The following is a 19,348-nucleotide window of genomic DNA, read 5'->3' as shown; positions in this document are numbered from 1 at the left end:
GCAAATAGGAAACATTTCTCTTTAAGCATTTTGCAAAAATGCTGAACTTGCATGGCATATACAAGCGTTCAGCTAGGGCTGTCTGGGAAGGTTGCATGAAAGAAATCTAAAACCAGAGGCCCTTGGAATAGCCTGTTTTGAGAAGTTTCATCACAGAAGAATCAACTGTAGACATCTGTTTCTGTAGTGTAGTGGTTATCACGTTTGCCTCACACGCGAAAGGTCCCCGGTTCGAAACCGGGCAGAAACAGTTGTTATATTGTCTTGGCTGCAATGTTGAGAGGTGCCGTTTTGCCATGAAATTGTCCAGGCCCTGAAGATGGTTTCATGCAGACTCGTTCCAAGAAAGTGAATTCTCTTAAAAACACTAAAGTAATTGGCATGTGGATGTATCTGTTGATTCACAGACCTCGCTTTGAAAAGAGCCCTGCATTCTGTTCATTGCTCACCTAGAACATGCATTAACTTTGGGAATTGTTGGCACCAACAGGCATCTTAGTTTAGTGGAGTGTTTCTGGTGTTTAAGTGCAGAAGCCCTGGGCTCAATTCCTCGGTGACCCTTCTCAAGGTGATGATACAAATGCATCGTCACCTTTACGTTTAATGTCAGAATTGTTTATTTCGATTTGGTGGTGTATGAATGCTTGCAATAGTATGTTGATTTTTTCTAGCCTTGAATGAATAAAAGCAAATCACTCCTCTTTATGTATTTTTCTAATACATTGATATTTGCATCTCCTTTCCTAGCCTGCATTTTTCACTATCTTACAGGCTGTATATAATAAGTATCAATTCAGGGGCCCTTCTTCTACTCAATTCACAACTGTTCTATCCCGGCATTGATAAGCAATCTACATCTGCTTTTGTTGTATATTGGTTATCATGTTTACCTGACGTGTGAAAGCCCCATGTTTGACAGTGCGCGTTAATAAAGAGACCAATGATTTTCATTAAAAGTTGTCATGTGTTTTTGTTACCTTGCACCGGCCAAAAAGTGCCGGAAATGACTTCATTTGCAGTCACTTGAAAAGTAGGGATTCTCAAATAAATGGTAAGAGGTTGGAACAAATCTAAAGGAATGCATGGCATATCTATATGTATGTGTACGCAGGTATCCATATATAAAGATAGATAGATAGATAGATAGATAGATAGATAGATAGATAGATAGATAGATAGATAGATAGATAGATAGATAGATAGATAGATAGATAGATAGATAGATACATAGATAGATAGATAGATAGATAGATAGATAGATAGATAGATAGATAGATAGATAGATAGATAGATAGATATTGGGAGAGAGAGAGCGTTAATATAAACTGAGACTTTATTTTCCATCAAGCTGTCTTTCCTTTCCTTCAGGAGCAGAATGTTCTGATCATCAGCGCTCCAAAATCTAGTGCTTGGTTGGCAAGCATCACACATTGTGATGTGTTAGCTAAGAGTTCCATGTCGTTCAGACTCATATATTCACCTGTAGTTGTACCTTGGTGATTCAACAAAATGTGGCATCATAAGCAGCATTCTACTGCCATAGACTGGGCAGAAAAAACATTTAGAATTTCACTGAAAAAGAAAAAAAGCATACTTAGGCAGAGCTTTCTGGACAGTAAGGACATTAGAGTAAGTGATGAATAAGCACTGCTTTTGTTAATTTACATAGGCAGAACAGAGACTGCTGGGAAAAGCCTGAAATTAAAGGCACAGAAAATGCCTGCTTCTGGATAGAACACTGAGAAGGGTTGAAAGTTTTATCTCTGACCCTGGCCACTCGTACAAGCAATCCTATGATAGTCAGAAGGACCCACCCTAAAAAGGAAGGGACAGCCATTTGGACCCTTTCCACCTTTTCTATATCTCGCCTGATCGAGCCTGATCGAGCGCTGATTGAGCGGATTAGCACATGTACTTCTCATTTTGGGAAGGTATTGCTTAGCTTGCTACCAGCAGCTCAGTTATGTTATGATGTTAGAGGCTTGCAAGGAATGCTTTAGTCCTGCATTAGGCAGTTTTTATTGCTACTTGCATTCAAGGGAAAGATAATTAGCCAGAATCTGTGACCCAGTTATTCAGCTTGGCATTCCGATTTGCGCAAAGGGAATAAGCATTTGAGAAAAAATGCAACATGTGTTTCTTATGTTGTTATGAACAGCTTTTTATTCTTTCTCTTTAGGGTCTAGCCACTGCAGAAATAGATAAATAAGTGCTGACTTCCTGTAAGACGTGTCCAATGCTGGGACAAAATAAAAGGGGACACTTATAAATGATAGTGATATCATTTGAGAAAGGGTAAGTTGACACTGAATTTCATGTGTATTCACAGACCAAGCATGAAAAAGTCCCCAGCATGATCTTCATTGCGTGCTTAGAGCTGGTATTAGCTTTTCAGAGGTGCGGGCCTTTCGAAGGCTCGTTGGTCTAGGGGTATGATTCTCGCTTTGGGTGCGAGAGGTCCCGGGTTCAAATCCCGGACGAGCCCTTTCATTGGTGCTTTTTTAAAGTAGTATTGAAGTATGCATTTCAAAGCCAATATCAATTTTCTCTTTGCAGTAGTGGATGAATATTTGCTAGAGTCTCATGCTTTTAACCTTGCCCTGCCTGAGCAAATAGGAAACATTTCTCTTTAAGCATTTTGCAAAAATGCTGAACTTGCATGGCATATACAAGCGTTCAGCTAGGGCTGTCTGGGAAGGTTGCATGAAAGAAATCTAAAACCAGAGGCCCTTGGAATAGCCTGTTTTGAGAAGTTTCATCACAGAAGAATCAACTGTAGACATCTGTTTCTGTAGTGTAGTGGTTATCACGTTCGCCTCACACGCGAAAGGTCCCCGGTTCGAAACCGGGCAGAAACAGTTGTTATATTGTCTTGGCTGCAATGTTGAGAGGTGCCGTTTTGCCATGAAATTGTCCAGGCCCTGAAGATGGTTTCATGCAGACTCATTCCAAGAAAGTGAATTCTCTTAAAAACACTAAAGTAATTGGCATGTGGATGTATCTGTTGATTCACAGACCTCGTTTTCATAAGAGCCCTGCATTCTGTTCATTGCTCACCTAGAACATGCATTAACTTTGGGAATTGTTGGCACCAACAGGCATCTTAGTTTAGTGGAGTGTTTCTGGTGTTTAAGTGCAGAAGCCCTGGGCTCAATTCCTCGGTGACCCTTCTCAAGGTGATGATACAAATGCATCGTCACCTTTACGTTTAATGTCAGAATTGTTTATTTCTATTTGGTGGTGTATGAATGCTTGCAATAGTATGTTGATTTTTTCTAGCCTTGAATGAATAAAAGCAAATCACTCCTCTTTATGTATTTTTCTAATACATTGATATTTGCATCTCCTTTCCTAGCCTGCATTTTTCACTATCTTACAGGCTGTATATAATAAGTATCAATTCAGGGGCCCTTCTATTACTCAATTCACAACTATTCTATCCTGGCATTGATAAGCAATCTACATCTGCTTCTGTTGTGTATTGGTTATCATGTTTACCTGACGTGTGAAAGCCCCATGTTTGACAGTGCGCGTTAATAAAGAGACCAATGATTTGTATTAAAAGTTGGCATGTGTTTTTGTTACCTTGCACCGGCCAAAAAGTGCCGGAAATGACTTCATTTGCAGTCACTTGAAAAGTAGGGATTCTCAAATAAATGGTAAGAGGTTGGAACAAATCTAAAGGAATGCATGGCATATCTATATGTATGTGTACGCAGGTATCCATATATAAAGATAGATAGATAGATAGATAGATAGATAGATAGATAGATAGATAGATAGATAGATAGATAGATAGATAGATAGATAGATAGATAGATAGATAGATAGATAGATAGATAGATAGATAGATAGATAGATAGATAGATATTGGGAGAGAGAGAGCGTTAATATAAACTGAGACTTTATTTTCCATCAAGCTGTCTTTCCTTTCCTTCAGGAGCAGAATGTTCTGATCATCAGCGCTCCAGAATCTAGTGCTTGGTTGGCAAGCATCACACATTGTGATGTGTTAGCTAAGAGTACCATGTCGTTCAGACTCATATATTCCTCTGTAGTTGTACCTTGGTGATTCAACAAAATGTGGCATCATAAGCAGCATTCTACTGCCATAGACTGGGCAGAAAAAACATTTAGAATTTCACTGAAAAAGAAAAAAAGCATACTTAGGCAGAGCTTTCTGGACAGTAAGGACATTAGAGTAAGTGATGAATAAGCACTGCTTTTGTTAATTTACATAGGCAGAACAGAGACTGCTGGGAAAAGCCTGAAATTAAAGGCACAGAAAATGCCTGCTTCTGGATAGAACACTAAGAAGGGTTGAAAGTTTTTTCTCTGACCCTGGCCACTCTTACAAGCAATCCTATGATAGTCAGAAGGACCCACCCTAAAAAGGAAGGGACAGCCATTTGGACCCTTTCCACCTTTTCTATATCTCGCCTGATCGAGCCTGATCGAGCGCTGATTGAGCGGATTAGCACATGTACTTCTCATTTTTGGAAGGTATTGCTTAGCTTGCTACCAGCAGCTCAGTTATGTTATGATGTTAGAGGCTTGCAAGGAATGCTTTAGTCCTGCATTAGGCAGTTTTTATTGCTACTTGCATTCAAGGGAAAGATAATTAGCCAGAATCTGTGGCCCAGTTATTCAGCTTGGCATTCCGATTTGCACAAAGGGAATAAGCATTTGAGAAAAAATGCAACATGTGTTTCTTATGTTGTTATGAACAGCTTTTTATTCTTTCTCTTTAGGGTCTAGCCACTGCAGAAATAGATAAATAAGTGCTGACTTCCTGTAAGACGTGTCCAATGCTGGGACAAAATAAAAGGGGACACTTATAAATGATAGTGATATCATTTGAGAAAGGGTAAGTTGACACTGAATTTCATGTGTATTCACAGACCAAGCATGAAAAAGTCCCCAGCATGATCTTCATTGCGTGCTTAGAGCTGGTATTAGCTTTTCAGAGGTGCGGGTCTTTCGAAGGCTCGTTGGTCTAGGGGTATGATTCTCGCTTTGGGTGCGAGAGGTCCCGGGTTCAAATCCCGGATGAGCCCTTTCATTGGTGCTTTTTTAAAGTAGTATTGAAGTATGCATTTCAAAGCCAATATCAATTTTCTCTTTGCAGTAGTGGATGAATATTTGCTAGAGTCTCATGCTTTTAACCTTGCCCTGCCTGAGCAAATAGGAAACATTTCTCTTTAAGCATTTTGCAAAAATGCTGAACTTGCATGGCATATACAAGCGTTCAGCTAGGGCTGTCTGGGAAGGTTGCATGAAAGAAATCTAAAACCAGAGGCCCTTGGAATAGCCTGTTTTGAGAAGTTTCATCACAGAAGAATCAACTGTAGACATCTGTTTCTGTAGTGTAGTGGTTATCACGTTTGCCTCACACGCGAAAGGTCCCCGGTTCGAAACCGGGCAGAAACAGTTGTTATATTGTCTTGGCTGCAATGTTGAGAGGTGCCGTTTTGCCATGAAATTGTCCAGGCCCTGAAGATGGTTTCATGCAGACTCGTTCCAAGAAAGTGAATTCTCTTAAAAACACTAAAGTAATTGGCATGTGGATGTATCTGTTGATTCACAGACCTCGCTTTGAAAAGAGCCCTGCATTCTGTTCATTGCTCACCTAGAACATGCATTAACTTTGGGAATTGTTGGCACCAACAGGCATCTTAGTTTAGTGGAGTGTTTCTGGTGTTTAAGTGCAGAAGCCCTGGGCTCAATTCCTCGGTGACCCTTCTCAAGGTGATGATACAAATGCATCGTCACCTTTACGTTTAATGTCAGAATTGTTTATTTCGATTTGGTGGTGTATGAATGCTTGCAATAGTATGTTGATTTTTTCTAGCCTTGAATGAATAAAAGCAAATCACTCCTCTTTATGTATTTTTCTAATACATTGATATTTGCATCTCCTTTCCTAGCCTGCATTTTTCACTATCTTACAGGCTGTATATAATAAGTATCAATTCAGGGGCCCTTCTTCTACTCAATTCACAACTGTTCTATCCCGGCATTGATAAGCAATCTACATCTGCTTTTGTTGTATATTGGTTATCATGTTTACCTGACGTGTGAAAGCCCCATGTTTGACAGTGCGCGTTAATAAAGAGACCAATGATTTTCATTAAAAGTTGTCATGTGTTTTTGTTACCTTGCACCGGCCAAAAAGTGCCGGAAATGACTTCATTTGCAGTCACTTGAAAAGTAGGGATTCTCAAATAAATGGTAAGAGGTTGGAACAAATCTAAAGGAATGCATGGCATATCTATATGTATGTGTACGCAGGTATCCATATATAATAGATAGATAGATAGATAGATAGATAGATAGATAGATAGATAGATAGATAGATAGATAGATAGATAGATAGATAGATAGATAGATAGATAGATAGATAGATAGATAGATAGATAGATAGATAGATAGATAGATAGATAGATAGATAGATAGATAGATAGATAGATAGATATTGGGAGAGAGAGAGCGTTAATATAAACTGAGACTTTATTTTCCATCAAGCTGTCTTTCCTTTCCTTCAGGAGCAGAATGTTCTGATCATCAGCGCTCCAGAATCTAGTGCTTGGTTGGCAAGCATCACACATTGTGATGTGTTAGCTAAGAGTTCCATGTCGTTCAGACTCATATATTCCTCTGTAGTTGTACCTTGGGGATTCAACAAAATGTGGCATCATAAGCAGCATTCTACTGCCATAGACTGGGCGGAAAAAACATTTAGAATTTCACTGAAAAAGAAAAAAAGCATACTTAGGCAGAGCTTTCTGGACAGTAAGACCATTAGAGTAAGTGATGAATAAGCACTGCTTTTGTTAATTTACATAGGCAGAACAGAGACTGCTGGGAAAAGCCTGAAATTAAAGGCACAGAAAATGCCTGCTTCTGGATAGAACACTGAGAAGGGTTGAAAGTTTTTTTCTGACCCTGGCCACTCTTACAAGCAATCCTATGATAGTCAGAAGGACCCACCCTAAAAAGGAAGGGACAGCCATTTGGACCCTTTCCACCTTTTCTATATCTCGCCTGATCTCGCCTGATCGAGCGCTGATTGAGCGGATTAGCACATGTACTTCTCATTTTGGGAAGGTATTGCTTAGCTTGCTACCAGCAGCTCAGTTATGTTATGATGTTAGAGGCTTGCAAGGAATGCTCTAGTCCTGCATTAGGCAGTTTTTATTGCTACTTGCATTCAAGGGAAAGATAATTAGCCAGAATCTGTGACCCAGTTATTCAGCTTGGCATTCCGATTTGCACAATGGGAATAAGCATTTGAGAAAAAATGCAACATGTGTTTCTTATGTTGTTATGAACAGCTTTTTATTCTTTCTCTTTAGGGTCTAGCCACTGCAGAAATAGATAAATAAGTGCTGACTTCCTGTAAGACGTGTCCAATGCTGGGACAAAATAAAAGGGGACACTTATAAATGATAGTGATATCATTTGAGAAAGGGTAAGTTGACACTGAATTTCATGTGTATTCACAGACCAAGCATGAAAAAGTCCCCAGCATGATCTTCATTGCGTGCTTAGAGCTGGTATTAGCTTTTCAGAGGTGAGGGTCTTTCGAAGGCTCGTTGGTCTAGGGGTATGATTCTCGCTTTGGGTGCGAGAGGTCCCGGGTTCAAATCCCGGACGAGCCCTTTCATTGGTGCTTTTTTAAAGTAGTATTGAATTATGCATTTCAAAGCCAATATCAATTTTCTCTTTGCAGTAGTGGATGAATATTTGCTAGAGTCTCATGCTTTTAACCTTGCCCTGCCTGAGCAAATAGGAAACATTTCTCTTTAAGCATTTTGCAAAAATGCTGAACTTGCATGGCATATACAAGCGTTCAGCTAGGGCTGTCTGGGAAGGTTGCATGAAAGAAATCTAAAACCAGAGGCCCTTGGAATAGCCTGTTTTGAGAAGTTTCATCACAGAAGAATCAACTGTAGACATCTGTTTCTGTATTGTAGTGGTTATCACGTTTGCCTCACACGCGAAAGGTCCCCGGTTCGAAACCGGGCAGAAACAGTTGTTATATTGTCTTGGCTGCAATGTTGAGAGGTGCCGTTTTGCCATGAAATTGTCCAGGCCCTAAAGATGGTTTCATGCAGACTCGTTCCAAGAAAGTGAATTCTCCTAAAAACACTAAAGTAATTGGCATGTGGATGTATCTGTTGATTCACAGACCTCGCTTTGAAAAGAGCCCTGCATTCTGTTCATTGCTCACCTAGAACATGCATTAACTTTGGGAATTGTTGGCACCAACAGGCATCTTAGTTTAGTGGAGTGTTTCTGGTGTTTAAGTGCAGAAGCCCTGGGCTCAATTCCTCGGTGACCCTTCTCAAGGTGATGATACAAATGCATCGTCACCTTTACGTTTAATGTCAGAATTGTTTATTTCTATTTGGTGGTGTATGAATGCTTGCAATAGTATGTTGATTTTTTCTAGCCTTGAATGAATAAAAGCAAATTACTCCTCTTTATGTATTTTTCTAATACATTGATATTTGCATCTCCTTTCCTAGCCTGCATTTTTCACTATCTTACAGGCTGTATATAATAAGTATCAATTCAGGGGCCCTTCTTCTACTCAATTCACAACTGTTCTATCCCGGCATTGATAAGCAATCTACATCTGCTTCTGTTGTATATTGGTTATCATGTTTACCTGACGTGTGAAAGCCCCATGTTTGACAGTGCGCGTTAATAAAGAGACCAATGATTTTTATTAAAAGTTGTCATGTGTTTTTGTTACCTTGCACCGGCCAAAAAGTGCCGGAAATGACTTCATTTGCAGTCACTTGAAAAGTAGGGATTCTCAAATAAATGGTAAGAGGTTGGAACAAATCTAAAGGAATGCATGGCATATCTATATGTATGTGTACGCAGGTATCCATATATAAAGATAGATAGATAGATAGATAGATAGATAGATAGATAGATAGATAGATAGATAGATAGATAGATAGATAGATAGATAGATAGATAGATAGATAGATAGATAGATAGATAGATAGATAGATAGATAGATAGATAGATAGATAGATAGATAGATAGATAGATATTGGGAGAGAGAGAGCGTTAATATAAACTGAGACTTTATTTTCCATCAAGCTGTCTTTCCTTTCCTTCAGGAGCAGAATGTTCTGATCATCAGCGCTCCAGAATCTAGTGCTTGGTTGGCAAGCATCACACATTGTGATGTGTTAGCTAAGAGTACCATGTCGTTCAGACTCATATATTCCTCTGTAGTTGTACCTTGGTGATTCAACAAAATGTGGCATCATAAGCAGCATTCTACTGCCATAGACTGGGCAGAAAAAACATTTAGAATTTCACTGAAAAAGAAAAAAAGCATACTTAGGCAGAGCTTTCTGGACAGTAAGGACATTAGAGTAAGTGATGAATAAGCACTGCTTTTGTTAATTTACATAGGCAGAACAGAGACTGCTGGGAAAAGCCTGAAATTAAAGGCACAGAAAATGCCTGCTTCTGGATAGAACACTAAGAAGGGTTGAAAGTTTTTTCTCTGACCCTGGCCACTCTTACAAGCAATCCTATGATAGTCAGAAGGACCCACCCTAAAAAGGAAGGGACAGCCATTTGGACCCTTTCCACCTTTTCTATATCTCGCCTGATCGAGCCTGATCGAGCGCTGATTGAGCGGATTAGCACATGTACTTCTCATTTTTGGAAGGTATTGCTTAGCTTGCTACCAGCAGCTCAGTTATGTTATGATGTTAGAGGCTTGCAAGGAATGCTTTAGTCCTGCATTAGGCAGTTTTTATTGCTACTTGCATTCAAGGGAAAGATAATTAGCCAGAATCTGTGGCCCAGTTATTCAGCTTGGCATTCCGATTTGCACAAAGGGAATAAGCATTTGAGAAAAAATGCAACATGTGTTTCTTATGTTGTTATGAACAGCTTTTTATTCTTTCTCTTTAGGGTCTAGCCACTGCAGAAATAGATAAATAAGTGCTGACTTCCTGTAAGACGTGTCCAATGCTGGGACAAAATAAAAGGGGACACTTATAAATGATAGTGATATCATTTGAGAAAGGGTAAGTTGACACTGAATTTCATGTGTATTCACAGACCAAGCATGAAAAAGTCCCCAGCATGATCTTCATTGCGTGCTTAGAGCTGGTATTAGCTTTTCAGAGGTGCGGGTCTTTCGAAGGCTCGTTGGTCTAGGGGTATGATTCTCGCTTTGGGTGCGAGAGGTCCCGGGTTCAAATCCCGGATGAGCCCTTTCATTGGTGCTTTTTTAAAGTAGTATTGAAGTATGCATTTCAAAGCCAATATCAATTTTCTCTTTGCAGTAGTGGATGAATATTTGCTAGAGTCTCATGCTTTTAACCTTGCCCTGCCTGAGCAAATAGGAAACATTTCTCTTTAAGCATTTTGCAAAAATGCTGAACTTGCATGGCATATACAAGCGTTCAGCTAGGGCTGTCTGGGAAGGTTGCATGAAAGAAATCTAAAACCAGAGGCCCTTGGAATAGCCTGTTTTGAGAAGTTTCATCACAGAAGAATCAACTGTAGACATCTGTTTCTGTAGTGTAGTGGTTATCACGTTTGCCTCACACGCGAAAGGTCCCCGGTTCGAAACCGGGCAGAAACAGTTGTTATATTGTCTTGGCTGCAATGTTGAGAGGTGCCGTTTTGCCATGAAATTGTCCAGGCCCTGAAGATGGTTTCATGCAGACTCGTTCCAAGAAAGTGAATTCTCTTAAAAACACTAAAGTAATTGGCATGTGGATGTATCTGTTGATTCACAGACCTCGCTTTGAAAAGAGCCCTGCATTCTGTTCATTGCTCACCTAGAACATGCATTAACTTTGGGAATTGTTGGCACCAACAGGCATCTTAGTTTAGTGGAGTGTTTCTGGTGTTTAAGTGCAGAAGCCCTGGGCTCAATTCCTCGGTGACCCTTCTCAAGGTGATGATACAAATGCATCGTCACCTTTACGTTTAATGTCAGAATTGTTTATTTCGATTTGGTGGTGTATGAATGCTTGCAATAGTATGTTGATTTTTTCTAGCCTTGAATGAATAAAAGCAAATCACTCCTCTTTATGTATTTTTCTAATACATTGATATTTGCATCTCCTTTCCTAGCCTGCATTTTTCACTATCTTACAGGCTGTATATAATAAGTATCAATTCAGGGGCCCTTCTTCTACTCAATTCACAACTGTTCTATCCCGGCATTGATAAGCAATCTACATCTGCTTTTGTTGTATATTGGTTATCATGTTTACCTGACGTGTGAAAGCCCCATGTTTGACAGTGCGCGTTAATAAAGAGACCAATGATTTTCATTAAAAGTTGTCATGTGTTTTTGTTACCTTGCACCGGCCAAAAAGTGCCGGAAATGACTTCATTTGCAGTCACTTGAAAAGTAGGGATTCTCAAATAAATGGTAAGAGGTTGGAACAAATCTAAAGGAATGCATGGCATATCTATATGTATGTGTACGCAGGTATCCATATATAAAGATAGATAGATAGATAGATAGATAGATAGATAGATAGATAGATAGATAGATAGATAGATAGATAGATAGATAGATAGATAGATAGATAGATAGATAGATAGATAGATAGATAGATAGATATTGGGAGAGAGAGAGCGTTAATATAAACTGAGACTTTATTTTCCATCAAGCTGTCTTTCCTTTCCTTCAGGAGCAGAATGTTCTGATCATCAGCGCTCCAGAATCTAGTGCTTGGTTGGCAAGCATCACACATTGTGATGTGTTAGCTAAGAGTTCCATGTCGTTCAGACTCATATATTCCTCTGTAGTTGTACCTTGGGGATTCAACAAAATGTGGCATCATAAGCAGCATTCTACTGCCATAGACTGGGCGGAAAAAACATTTAGAATTTCACTGAAAAAGAAAAAAAGCATACTTAGGCAGAGCTTTCTGGACAGTAAGACCATTAGAGTAAGTGATGAATAAGCACTGCTTTTGTTAATTTACATAGGCAGAACAGAGACTGCTGGGAAAAGCCTGAAATTAAAGGCACAGAAAATGCCTGCTTCTGGATAGAACACTGAGAAGGGTTGAAAGTTTTTTTCTGACCCTGGCCACTCTTACAAGCAATCCTATGATAGTCAGAAGGACCCACCCTAAAAAGGAAGGGACAGCCATTTGGACCCTTTCCACCTTTTCTATATCTCGCCTGATCTCGCCTGATCGAGCGCTGATTGAGCGGATTAGCACATGTACTTCTCATTTTGGGAAGGTATTGCTTAGCTTGCTACCAGCAGCTCAGTTATGTTATGATGTTAGAGGCTTGCAAGGAATGCTCTAGTCCTGCATTAGGCAGTTTTTATTGCTACTTGCATTCAAGGGAAAGATAATTAGCCAGAATCTGTGACCCAGTTATTCAGCTTGGCATTCCGATTTGCACAAAGGGAATAAGCATTTGAGAAAAAATGCAACATGTGTTTCTTATGTTGTTATGAACAGCTTTTTATTCTTTCTCTTTAGGGTCTAGCCACTGCAGAAATAGATAAATAAGTGCTGACTTCCTGTAAGACGTGTCCAATGCTGGGACAAAATAAAAGGGGACACTTATAAATGATAGTGATATCATTTGAGAAAGGGTAAGTTGACACTGAATTTCATGTGTATTCACAGACCAAGCATGAAAAAGTCCCCAGCATGATCTTCATTGCGTGCTTAGAGCTGGTATTAGCTTTTCAGAGGTGAGGGTCTTTCGAAGGCTCGTTGGTCTAGGGGTATGATTCTCGCTTTGGGTGCGAGAGGTCCCGGGTTCAAATCCCGGACGAGCCCTTTCATTGGTGCTTTTTTAAAGTAGTATTGAATTATGCATTTCAAAGCCAATATCAATTTTCTCTTTGCAGTAGTGGATGAATATTTGCTAGAGTCTCATGCTTTTAACCTTGCCCTGCCTGAGCAAATAGGAAACATTTCTCTTTAAGCATTTTGCAAAAATGCTGAACTTGCATGGCATATACAAGCGTTCAGCTAGGGCTGTCTGGGAAGGTTGCATGAAAGAAATCTAAAACCAGAGGCCCTTGGAATAGCCTGTTTTGAGAAGTTTCATCACAGAAGAATCAACTGTAGACATCTGTTTCTGTATTGTAGTGGTTATCACGTTTGCCTCACACGCGAAAGGTCCCCGGTTCGAAACCGGGCAGAAACAGTTGTTATATTGTCTTGGCTGCAATGTTGAGAGGTGCCGTTTTGCCATGAAATTGTCCAGGCCCTAAAGATGGTTTCATGCAGACTCGTTCCAAGAAAGTGAATTCTCCTAAAAACACTAAAGTAATTGGCATAGTAATTGGCATGTGGATGTATCTGTTGATTCACAGACCTCGCTTTGAAAAGAGCCCTGCATTCTGTTCATTGCTCACCTAGAACATGCATTAACTTTGGGAATTGTTGGCACCAACAGGCATCTTAGTTTAGTGGAGTGTTTCTGGTGTTTAAGTGCAGAAGCCCTGGGCTCAATTCCTCGGTGACCCTTCTCAAGGTGATGATACAAATGCATCGTCACCTTTACGTTTAATGTCAGAATTGTTTATTTCTATTTGGTGGTGTATGAATGCTTGCAATAGTATGTTGATTTTTTCTAGCCTTGAATGAATAAAAGCAAATTACTCCTCTTTATGTATTTTTCTAATACATTGATATTTGCATCTCCTTTCCTAGCCTGCATTTTTCACTATCTTACAGGCTGTATATAATAAGTATCAATTCAGGGGCCCTTCTTCTACTCAATTCACAACTGTTCTATCCCGGCATTGATAAGCAATCTACATCTGCTTCTGTTGTATATTGGTTATCATGTTTACCTGACGTGTGAAAGCCCCATGTTTGACAGTGCGCGTTAATAAAGAGACCAATGATTTTTATTAAAAGTTGTCATGTGTTTTTGTTACCTTGCACCGGCCAAAAAGTGCCGGAAATGACTTCATTTGCAGTCACTTGAAAAGTAGGGATTCTCAAATAAATGGTAAGAGGTTGGAACAAATCTAAAGGAATGCATGGCATATCTATATGTATGTGTACGCAGGTATCCATATATAAGATAGATAGATAGATAGATAGATAGATAGATAGATAGATAGATAGATAGATAGATAGATAGATAGATAGATAGATAGATAGATAGATAGATAGATAGATAGATAGATAGATAGATAGATAGATAGATAGATAGATAGATAGATAGATATTGGGAGAGAGAGAGCGTTAATATAAACTGAGACTTTATTTTCCATCAAGCTGTCTTTCCTTTCCTTCAGGAGCAGAATGTTCTGATCATCAGCGCTCCAAAATCTAGTGCTTGGTTGGCAAGCATCACACATTGTGATGTGTTAGCTAAGAGTTCCATGTCGTTCAGACTCATATTTTCACCTGTAGTTGTACCTTGGTGATTCAACAAAATGTGGCATCATAAGCAGCATTCTACTGCCATAGACTGGGCAGAAAAAACATTTAGAATTTCACTGAAAAAGAAAAAAAGCATACTTAGGCAGAGCTTTCTGGACAGTAAGGACATTAGAGTAAGTGATGAATAAGCACTGCTTTTGTTAATTTACATAGGCAGAACAGAGACTGCTGGGAAAAGCCTGAAATTAAAGGCACAGAAAATGCCTGCTTCTGGATAGAACACTGAGAAGGGTTGAAAGTTTTTTCTCTGACCCTGGCCACTCGTACAAGCAATCCTATGATAGTCAGAAGGACCCACCCTAAAAAGGAAGGGACAGCCATTTGGACCCTTTCCACCTTTTCTATATCTCGCCTGATCGAGCCTGATCGAGCGCTGATTGAGCGGATTAGCACATGTACTTCTCATTTTGGGAAGGTATTGCTTAGCTTGCTACCAGCAGCTCAGTTATGTTATGATGTTAGAGGCTTGCAAGGAATGCTTTAGTCCTGCATTAGGCAGTTTTTATTGCTACTTGCATTCAAGGGAAAGATAATTAGCCAGAATCTGTGACCCAGTTATTCAGCTTGGCATTCCGATTTGCGCAAAGGGAATAAGCATTTGAGAAAAAATGCAACATGTGTTTCTTATGTTGTTATGAACAGCTTTTTATTCTTTCTCTTTAGGGTCTAGCCACTGCAGAAATAGATAAATAAGTGCTGACTTCCTGTAAGACGTGTCCAATGCTGGGACAAAACAAAAGGGGACACTTATAAATGATAGTGATATCATTTGAGAAAGGGTAAGTTGACACTGAATTTCATGTGTATTCATAGACCAAGCATGAAAAAGTCCCCAGCATGATCTTCATTGCGTGCTTAGAGCTGGTATTAGCTTTTCAGAGGTGCGGGCCTTTCGAAGGCATCGTTGGTCTAGGGGTATGATTCTCGCTTTGGGTGCGAGAGGTCCCGGGTTCAAATCCCGGACGAGCCCTTTCATTGGTGCTTTTTTAAAGTAGTATTGAAGTATGCATTTCAAAGCCAATATCAATTTTCTCTTTGCAGTAGTGGATGAATATTTGCTAGAGTCTCATGCTTTTAACCTTGCCCTGCCTGAGCAAATAGGAAACATTTCTCTTTAAGCATTTTGCAAAAATGCTGAACTTGCATGGCATATACAAGCGTTCAGCTAGGGCTGTCTGGGAAGGTTGCATGAAAGAAATCTAAAACCAGAGGCCCTTGGAATAGCCTGTTTTGAGAAGTTTCATCACAGAAGAATCAACTGTAGACATCTGTTTCTGTAGTGTAGTGGTTATCACGTTTGCCTCAAACGCGAAAGGTCCCCGGTTCGAAACCGGGCAGAAACAGTTGTTATATTGTCTTGGCTGCAATGTTGAGAGGTGCCGTTTTGCCATGAAATTGTCCAGGCCCTGAAGATGGTTTCATGCAGACTCGTTCCAAGAAAGTGAATTCTCTTAAAAACACTAAAGTAATTGGCATGTGGATGTATCTGTTGATTCACAGACCTCGCTTTGAAAAGAGCCCTGCATTCTGTTCATTGCTCACCTTTTGGGAATTGTTGGCACCAACAGGCATCTTAGTTTAGTGGAGTGTTTCTGGTGTTTAAGTGCAGAAGCCCTGGGCTCAATTCCTCGGTGACCCTTCTCAAGGTGATGATACAAATGCATCGTCACCTTTACGTTTAATGTCAGAATTGTTTATTTCGATTTGGTGGTGTATGAATGCTTGCAATAGTATGTTGATTTTTTCTAGCCTTGAATGAATAAAAGCAAATCACTCCTCTTTATGTATTTTTCTAATACATTGATATTTGCATCTCCTTTCCTAGCCTGCATTTTTCACTATCTTACAGGCTGTATATAATAAGTATCAATTCAGGGGCCCTTCTTCTACTCAATTCACAACTGTTCTATCCCGGCATTGATAAGCAATCTACATCTGCTTTTGTTGTATATTGGTTATCATGTTTACCTGACGTGTGAAAGCCCCATGTTTGACAGTGCGCGTTAATAAAGAGACCAATGATTTTCATTAAAAGTTGTCATGTGTTTTTGTTACCTTGCACCGGCCAAAAAGTGCCGGAAATGACTTCATTTGCAGTCACTTGAAAAGTAGGGATTCTCAAATAAATGGTAAGAGGTTGGAACAAATCTAAAGGAATGCATGGCATATCTATATGTATGTGTACGCAGGTATCCATATATAAAGATAGATAGATAGATAGATAGATAGATAGATAGATAGATAGATAGATAGATAGATAGATAGATAGATAGATAGATAGATAGATAGATAGATAGATAGATAGATAGATAGATAGATAGATAGATAGATAGATAGATAGATAGATAGATAGATAGATAGATAGATAGATAGATAGATAGATATTGGGAGAGAGAGAGCGTTAATATAAACTGAGACTTTATTTTCCATCAAGCTGTCTTTCCTTTCCTTCAGGAGCAGAATGTTCTGATCATCAGCGCTCCAAAATCTAGTGCTTGGTTGGCAAGCATCACACATTGTGATGTGTTAGCTAAGAGTTCCATGTCGTTCAGACTCATATATTCACCTGTAGTTGTACCTTGGTGATTCAACAAAATGTGGCATCATAAGCAGCATTCTACTGCCATAGACTGGGCAGAAAAAACATTTAGAATTTCACTGAAAAAGAAAAAAAGCATACTTAGGCAGAGCTTTCTGGACAGTAAGGACATTAGAGTAAGTGATGAATAAGCACTGCTTTTGTTAATTTACATAGGCAGAACAGAGACTGCTGGGAAAAGCCTGAAATTAAAGGCACAGAAAATGCCTGCTTCTGGATAGAACACTGAGAAGGGTTGAAAGTTTTTTCTCTGACCCTGGCCACTCGTACAAGCAATCCTATGATAGTCAGAAGGACCCACCCTAAAAAGGAAGGGACAGCCATTTGGACCCTTTCCACCTTTTCTATATCTCGCCTGATCGAGCCTGATCGAGCGCTGATTGAGCGGATTAGCACATGTACTTCTCATTTTGGGAAGGTATTGCTTAGCTTGCTACCAGCAGCTCAGTTATGTTATGATGTTAGAGGCTTGCAAGGAATGCTTTAGTCCTGCATTAGGCAGTTTTTATTGCTACTTGCATTCAAGGGAAAGATAATTAGCCAGAATCTGTGACCCAGTTATTCAGCTTGGCATTCCGATTTGCGCAAAGGGAATAAGCATTTGAGAAAAAATGCAACATGTGTTTCTTATGTTGTTATGAACAGCTTTTTATTCTTTCTCTTTAGGGTCTAGCCACTGCAGAAATAGATAAATAAGTGCTGACTTCCTGTAAGACGTGTCCAATGCTGGGACAAAATAAAAGGGGACACTTATAAATGATAGTGATATCATTTGAGAAAGGGTAAGTTGACACTGAATTTCATGTGTATTCACAGACCAAGCATGAAAAAGTCCCCAGCATGATCTTCATTGCGTGCTTAGAGCTGGTATTAGCTTTTCAGAGGTGCGGGCCTTTCGAAGGCTCGTTGGTCTAGGGGTATGATCCTCGCTTTGGGTGCGAGAGGTCCCGGGTTCAAATCCCGGACGAGCCCTTTCATTGGTGCTTTTTTAAAGTAGTATTGAAGTATGCATTTCAAAGCCAATATCAATTTTCTCTTTGCAGTAGTGGATGAATATTTGCTAGAGTCTCATGCTTTTAACCTTGCCCTGCCTGAGCAAATAGGAAACATTTCTCTTTAAGCATTTTGCAAAAATGCTGAACTTGCATGGCATATACAAGCGTTCAGCTAGGGCTGTCTGGGAAGGTTGCATGAAAGAAATCTAAAACCAGAGGCCCTTGGAATAGCCTGTTTTGAGAAGTTTCATCACAGAAGAATCAACTGTAGACATCTGTTTCTGTAGTGTAGTGGTTATCACGTTCGCCTCACACGCGAAAGGTCCCTGGTTCGAAACCGGGCAGAAACAGTTGTTATATTGTCTTGGCTGCAATGTTGAGAGGTGCCGTTTTGCCATGAAATTGTCCAGGCCCTGAAGATGGTTTCATGCAGACTCATTCCAAGAAAGTGAATTCTCTTAAAAACACTAAAGTAATTGGCATGTGGATGTATCTGTTGATTCACAGACCTCGTTTTCATAAGAGCCCTGCATTCTGTTCATTGCTCACCTAGAACATGCATTAACTTTGGGAATTGTTGGCACCAACAGGCATCTTAGTTTAGTGGAGTGTTTCTGGTGTTTAAGTGCAGAAGCCCTGGGCTCAATTCCTCGGTGACCCTTCTCAAGGTGATGATACAAATGCATCGTCACCTTTACGTTTAATGTCAGAATTGTTTATTTCTATTTGGTGGTGTATGAATGCTTGCAATAGTATGTTGATTTTTTCTAGCCTTGAATGAATAAAAGCAAATCACTCCTCTTTATGTATTTTTCTAATACATTGATATTTGCATCTCCTTTCCTAGCCTGCATTTTTCACTATCTTACAGGCTGTATATAATAAGTATCAATTCAGGGGCCCTTCTATTACTCAATTCACAACTATTCTATCCTGGCATTGATAAGCAATCTACATCTGCTTCTGTTGTGTATTGGTTATCATGTTTACCTGACGTGTGAAAGCCCCATGTTTGACAGTGCGCGTTAATAAAGAGACCAATGATTTGTATTAAAAGTTGGCATGTGTTTTTGTTACCTTGCACCGGCCAAAAAGTGCCGGAAATGACTTCATTTGCAGTCACTTGAAAAGTAGGGATTCTCAAATAAATGGTAAGAGGTTGGAACAAATCTAAAGGAATGCATGGCATATCTATATGTATGTGTACGCAGGTATCCATATATAAAGATAGATAGATAGATAGATAGATAGATAGATAGATAGATAGATAGATAGATAGATAGATAGATAGATAGATAGATAGATAGATAGATAGA

The 19,348-nt window shown here is 39.6% G+C and overlaps 11 non-coding genes across 11 annotated transcripts; all 11 read left to right on the top strand.

The window, feature by feature from the left end:
* The first annotated feature begins 177 nt into the window (after positions 1–177).
* TRNAV-CAC (transfer RNA valine (anticodon CAC)) lies at positions 178–250 on the top strand. Its single transcript has one exon. It is a non-coding gene; the product is annotated as a tRNA-Val (tRNA).
* A 2,163-nt stretch (positions 251–2,413) lies between these two features.
* TRNAP-UGG (transfer RNA proline (anticodon UGG)) lies at positions 2,414–2,485 on the top strand. The gene has a single exon. It is a non-coding gene; the product is annotated as a tRNA-Pro (tRNA).
* Positions 2,486–2,785: 300 nt separating this feature from the next.
* Positions 2,786–2,858, top strand: TRNAV-CAC (transfer RNA valine (anticodon CAC)). The gene has a single exon. It is a non-coding gene; the product is annotated as a tRNA-Val (tRNA).
* Positions 2,859–4,985: 2,127 nt separating this feature from the next.
* Positions 4,986–5,057, top strand: TRNAP-UGG (transfer RNA proline (anticodon UGG)). The gene has a single exon. It is a non-coding gene; the product is annotated as a tRNA-Pro (tRNA).
* Positions 5,058–5,357: 300 nt separating this feature from the next.
* On the top strand, positions 5,358–5,430 carry TRNAV-CAC (transfer RNA valine (anticodon CAC)). The gene has a single exon. It is a non-coding gene; the product is annotated as a tRNA-Val (tRNA).
* A 2,159-nt stretch (positions 5,431–7,589) lies between these two features.
* On the top strand, positions 7,590–7,661 carry TRNAP-UGG (transfer RNA proline (anticodon UGG)). Its single transcript has one exon. It is a non-coding gene; the product is annotated as a tRNA-Pro (tRNA).
* A 2,524-nt stretch (positions 7,662–10,185) lies between these two features.
* Positions 10,186–10,257, top strand: TRNAP-UGG (transfer RNA proline (anticodon UGG)). The gene has a single exon. It is a non-coding gene; the product is annotated as a tRNA-Pro (tRNA).
* A 300-nt stretch (positions 10,258–10,557) lies between these two features.
* TRNAV-CAC (transfer RNA valine (anticodon CAC)) lies at positions 10,558–10,630 on the top strand. Its single transcript has one exon. It is a non-coding gene; the product is annotated as a tRNA-Val (tRNA).
* Positions 10,631–12,740: 2,110 nt separating this feature from the next.
* TRNAP-UGG (transfer RNA proline (anticodon UGG)) lies at positions 12,741–12,812 on the top strand. The gene has a single exon. It is a non-coding gene; the product is annotated as a tRNA-Pro (tRNA).
* Positions 12,813–15,708: 2,896 nt separating this feature from the next.
* TRNAL-CAA (transfer RNA leucine (anticodon CAA)) lies at positions 15,709–15,781 on the top strand. Its single transcript has one exon. It is a non-coding gene; the product is annotated as a tRNA-Leu (tRNA).
* Positions 15,782–18,309: 2,528 nt separating this feature from the next.
* TRNAV-CAC (transfer RNA valine (anticodon CAC)) lies at positions 18,310–18,382 on the top strand. The gene has a single exon. It is a non-coding gene; the product is annotated as a tRNA-Val (tRNA).
* The last annotated feature ends 966 nt before the right edge of the window (positions 18,383–19,348 follow it).

Source organism: Lissotriton vulgaris, unplaced genomic scaffold (genome assembly GCF_964263255.1).
Source record: "Lissotriton vulgaris unplaced genomic scaffold, aLisVul1.2 SCAFFOLD_1851, whole genome shotgun sequence".
Classification (NCBI taxonomy): domain Eukaryota; kingdom Metazoa; phylum Chordata; class Amphibia; order Caudata; family Salamandridae; genus Lissotriton; species Lissotriton vulgaris.
This window is presented reverse-complemented; position numbering and strand designations above follow the sequence as displayed.